Here is a 5,510-nt window from a genome sequence, read left to right as displayed (position 1 = left end):
ATACCACAGAGATTTTCAGTCCCATCAGATAGAATGCCCCCTTTATAACTAATATTTTGTAATGTCTCCTTTACTTGGAGTGAAATTTGTAGACAATTGCACATGATTCCACACCATTTCAACCAAAATCAATATACTCTAAATGCGATATAAAGAAGAAATAGAAAAGTAGTTTGTAGTAAAATTTTAAGTATTTTAATATATAAATTCTCAGATTTCACCACACTAGAAGACATAACAAAGTGATCAGGTGGGAGCAGTGTTGCCTCTGAGTTGGGGAGCTGCATACCGAGGAGCTAGGATGGGGATGGAAATTTAGTTTTTTCCACAATTTTAAAACTAAATAACATGCTAGGCTCTACCTTGCTTATAAATTGTGCAGCGGCTCCTCACAGCCTTCAGGATAAAGTCAAAACTCCTGTTTTTCACATATATGCGGCTCATGTTATGCTCCTTAGCATTCAAGGCCCTGCACAATCTGTCCCCTCCAGTGACCTCTCCAGCTGTGGGATCAGCCAAGCAGAACTAAACGCAGACACTGAACTGCATGGCCTCTGCCTTCCTCCCCACCGCATTCTGTTCATCTTTCAAAACAACCCAGAAGTTCTTCAGAGAGTTTTTTCTGTGTTCCCGTTCTAGCATAAATGCCCTTCTGCCGAGCTTGTATTGTACTCTCAGAATGTTTCCGGTGAAATATTGTGCCAGTCCTATGCTCACCTCCTCCATAACCTGTGAGCTCCTTGAGAGCAAAGGCTGAATCCCATTGCAGGGGCCTAGCAGAAGGCATGGCACACAGTGTTGCCTAGTAAACATTTGTCAAGTGAATAAAGACATGAATAAATTGTGTTTCTTGATTTAATATATACACATATAATATATATGCACCCCAGAGTTCTGGCTACCAGCTGAAGATAATTATTTGCAGAATCAGTTTTGTTTGGCAAAACTTAGGATTAGAAATTAAAATTTCAGATTTTAGAGAAAGCTGCCCCGTCTCTGGCTTGTTGAGTTGGACAAGCCAGAAGTCCTGAAGTGAAGGCATGGTTATATTTCACCTCTTCCTATCTCACAGCCATGGTTTATGTGGCTCATACTGGCCAAAGCCACCTCTGGCAACGTGGTTCCAGAGGACCCATCTGGTGATTAAAAGGCCTTTGAGTGAGCAAATGACCATTACTGTGCTTGGGTGCCAGGCAGTGTGCTAAGGCACTTCATAAGCATATCTCACTTACTTCCCATAGCAACTGGTGAAGTGGGAACTGTTAATAGCTCATTTTACAGGTAAACATACTGAAACTTGAAGACCTTAGAAAACCAAAGAATCTACAACTGTTGAGTGGCGGAGACAGGACATGAATCCAGGCTGGACCCAGAGCCTGGGACCCTAACCTCTGACTAGAGAACCTGTTCCCTAGCATCTTCTTTTTATCCCACAGGTGCCAAGCAGTAGAAGGAGTTTCCTATGCAGGGAATGGCCTGATCCTCTCCACACATCTGTGAGGTCCTGGTGAGCTCTGAGTCCCTTTCCTGCTGTAGGCTTGATCCCTGGTAGTCAGAGGGCTTTGAAAATCAATTGTGTCAGAGGTGGTATAGTAGGTCAAAGGAAGGCTGATTTCTCATAGGACTGGGAGGTTGGTTCCAGATCTGCTGCTGCTGTGTAGCTGGGCTATAGGAGTTGCTAGAAGCCTGAGACCAGCTGCCCTTGAGCCAGCTCAGCTGGCACAGAAAAGAGAATCCTGAGATAAGTAAGTTTTTCATGGCCTCATCCCTTCACCACAGCCCCAGACCTGAAGGCTCTGCTGCATTAATTGCCTAAGTGATGCACCCTGAGTAAAGGGTATTTATAACAGATGGAAGGTGAAGAGTGAGAGGGGCAGTAATTACGTCAAGTGGTTGGACTTTTTATTAACTGTTTGTACCACGCACTCTGCTAGGTACTTTACATGCATAATTTAGCAAAGTGGGTGCTTGGACCCCACTCTCATAAAGAAATGGGGACTGAGAGGGAAGCAAATTGCCTAAGGCATTGGTCCCTAACCTTTTTAATACCAGGGACTGGTGCTGAATCTAATGCCTGATGAGCTGAGGTAGAGCTGAGGTGGCGATGCTGGCGCTAGGGCGTGGCTGCAAATACAAATGAATCTTCACTGGCTCACCTCCTACTGTGCAGCCCAGTTCCTAACAGGCAGCAGACCAGTACTGGTCTGCGGCCCAGGGGTTGGGGACCTCTGGCCTAAGGCACACAGCTGGCTAATAAGTGACAGGGTAGGGTCTGAATGTAGGTTTCCCTTTTTACACACTCATTTATTGAGTGCCTTTTATGTGCCATCTCTGTGAGCTTGCAATATCAGTGACCAAAACAGACAAAAAATTCCTGCTCTCATGAAGCTTATATTCTAGTAATACTAAGATGCAGTCAATACATATTATGTTATATAACTAGGCATATTATTCAAACTGCAGAAAAAGCAAAAACAGATATGCTGAAAGAGCTATGAAAAAATATAGAACAAAATAAGAAAGATTGGGAGTGCTGGGGGCTTGCCAGAGGGTGCAGTTTGCAGTAGAGCCTTGTTGAGAAGATAATATTCGAGTAAAGATTCAAAGGATAAAGAAATGAGGGAGCTCGTCATGCAGACACCCGGGGAAGCGTGCTCTAGGCACAGGGAACAGCTCGTGTAAAGGCAGCGTAATTCCAGGGTGCCTTCCCTGATACCCAGTGCCTCAAAACAGGTGAATGTGAGAAGGCTCCTGTTCTCAAGGAAAGGAAAATGCTAGAAAACAGATCGCAAGCCGACCAGAGCGATATCTGAACTGGTCCACATAAAACAGCTTGGGCATGGAGACTGATTTCTGGGTCCTTGTAGAGAACAGGCCTCCTTCCTGCCTCCATCTTAAGGACAAAAGAGAGGTTAAAGTAACCGAAGAGGCCAAGTCGCCCTGGCTTTACACCCTCCATTAAAATCCACTTGCTGTTGCACACCTCTGCTGTGGCCTTGGTCTGTGTTCTGAGGGCATCTGTGATGTGATTAGCCTGGTTCTGGTCTCTTGGGACCGTTCAGTAGAGCAGTGTGGATGTGCCCAGGCTCCTGGCTCCTGGCATCCTGGCTGGGCTCTACACTTGTCCTGCTTCAGCTGTTCATTATCTAGTTCCAAGAGAGACTTCAGTGCCGAAGTCTTGAATCCCCTTGATGGGGCACTTGTCTGTCAGGAAAGCCCGTTCTCTGACTCCATGGAGAGGAGGGCCGGAATAAATCGATGTGAGAGCTTGTAGGCTGACCACTTGTTTGTTGTGCTGCCCAGTTGGTGCCCTGGGCTTCTAAGAATGAGTTTAGGTCAAGTACTTACTGAGGCTGCTCTGTGCCGGCCCTGTGCTCCGAGGACTCCGATACGCCCCGATCTCGAGGAATACAGACCGCTCCAGAGATAGACAATTTCATTATGTTTTGCAAATGTCCACCCTGTCCTAGACCCCACCCACCCCCAAAATGTGGGATTGGGGCAGGTAGGTACTTCAGCCTCTGTGTGGTCCCCTGGGAAGGTTGTCTGGACCTCTTCCTGTTGGCTTGCCCTGAGGATCTTACTTTCCCTGGTTGTCAGACCTCTGTGTGGGCCTCGGAGTACTTCATTTTGGGAACTACTGAGACAGGACAGGTAGTGCAGGCACACCCCCTCCCCCTCGAGGATGTGGCTCTGGAAATTTTTCCTTTCTTCAGACCTCCTCTCCCTGTTTTAGCCCCAGCAGCAGGGATAAGCCTAGATGCTATCTTTGGCCAAAGTATGACCTTTGGCTAATTATATCATTACAATCTCATCTGCATTGCAAATACTGCAGCTCCCATCATGCACCTGATGCCAGGACAATTCCAGAAACACCATATGAGGAAGAAAAAAAGGGAACCCAAGCTCCCTGCCAACTGGGAGGAGACAACAAGGCTAGTCAGCACCACATTTTCCTGGGCTCCGCCTCCAAGGAAAACAAAGAGTTCATAACCAGCCATCTTGGTGTGACTCGCTCATTCTCTTTCTCTCAAGTAAGCCCGCACTGCCCCTCCTTGAGTGTGTACTTTCACTTTAATAAATTTTGTGCTTTCCTGCTCACTATTTGCTATTCGTCTTACCCTTGAACTCTTCTTGTGAAATAAGACAAGAACCTTTCTGGCAACACCATTTTAGAAATACTTCTGCTCAAGCTTGGGCTTCTCCCTTGAACCCAATTCTGGCATATATACCTCTGGCTTTTACCTGATGACCAATGAGAGAGAGACACTCCCAACTTCTGACAAAAGTGCGGTGAGAGAGGTCTGCACAGGTTTAGAAGAGGGGTTCTGACCGGCTTAAGGTGGTCCTGTGGGCTTCCTGGGGAAGGGGATGTCTGCATTGTTCTGCCCTCAAGAGAAACTGTTTAACCAGAGCCTAACCGACCTGGGGAAGGGAGACATCTGACTCCGGCCCACTGTAGCCTTTCATGTGGAGGAAGGGAAATACCTTTAGCCTTTCTGCCTTAACTAAGAGATGTGGGGATGGAGGGCCCAGCAATGAGCAAACACTAGTGAAAGTCAAAGGCAAAGGCTCACTCAAAGGCTGACACCTAAACTAGGTAGGATGATAGAATGCTGCTTTTCCCTCAACACCTTACCGGCCACATCAACCAGGTTCCTGCATAATGATGAGATTACAACTGAAAGAACTGCAGATTTCAGACCTTACTTAAGAAGTTTCTGGGAAACACAGTGACAGCAGAGGAGACAAAACCAAGAATGTCAGAGGAAATTTTAGCCTCTAACACCTACAGCTATAGCAAACAGTAAACACAGCTTACCTCCAAGCCAAATAAACATAAAGCCTCTATTGACATTCAGTTCCTTTTACTTAGCATTTCATGTCCGGCTTTTAGCATAAAACCACAAGGCATATGAAAAGACAATACAGCTTGGACAGAGCAAATATCAAAATGAGCCTCAGACATGGCAAAGATGGTGGAATTACCAGACAGGAATCTATTTATCTATCTATCATCTATCTATCTATCTGTCTATCTATCTATCTATCTATCTATCATCTATCATCTATCATCTATCTATTTTTTATTCTTAGTGAGGCAACCCTTGGTTGACCTCAGATTGCAAAGACTCTGTCAGCTTAAAATCCCTTATCTTTTACACCTACAGCACCTGGTCTTCCTAGGTGGTCTCCTATCCAAGTACTAACTAGGCCCGACCCTGCTTAGCTTCTGAGATCAGATGGATTCGGGCTTGTTCGGGGTAGCGTGGCCGTAGACTCAGACAGGAGTTTAAAACAACTAATTAATATGCTAAGGGCTCTAATGGAAAACGTGGACAACATGCAAAAATCAATGGGTAATATAAGCAGAGAGATGGAAACTAAGACATAATCAAAAAGAAAAGCTAGAAATCAAAAACACTAATAGAAATGAAGAAAGCCTTTGATGCAGTTATCAGTAGATTGGACATGGCCAAGGAAAGAATCAGTGACCTTGAACATATGTT

The 5,510-nt window shown here is 45.5% G+C and overlaps 1 pseudogene; it reads right to left on the bottom strand.

Annotated features, from left to right (window-relative positions):
• Positions 1–5,162: 5,162 nt before the first annotated feature.
• On the bottom strand, positions 5,163–5,281 carry LOC112484300 (annotated as a pseudogene).
• Between the last annotated feature and the right edge of the window lie 229 nt (positions 5,282–5,510).

The sequence above is a fragment of the Pteropus alecto genome, unplaced genomic scaffold (assembly GCF_000325575.1).
Source record: "Pteropus alecto unplaced genomic scaffold, ASM32557v1 scaffold157, whole genome shotgun sequence".
Lineage (NCBI taxonomy): Eukaryota > Metazoa > Chordata > Mammalia > Chiroptera > Pteropodidae > Pteropus > Pteropus alecto.
The sequence above is the reverse complement of the archived record's forward strand: the minus strand, read 5'-3'. Positions and strand labels throughout refer to the sequence as shown.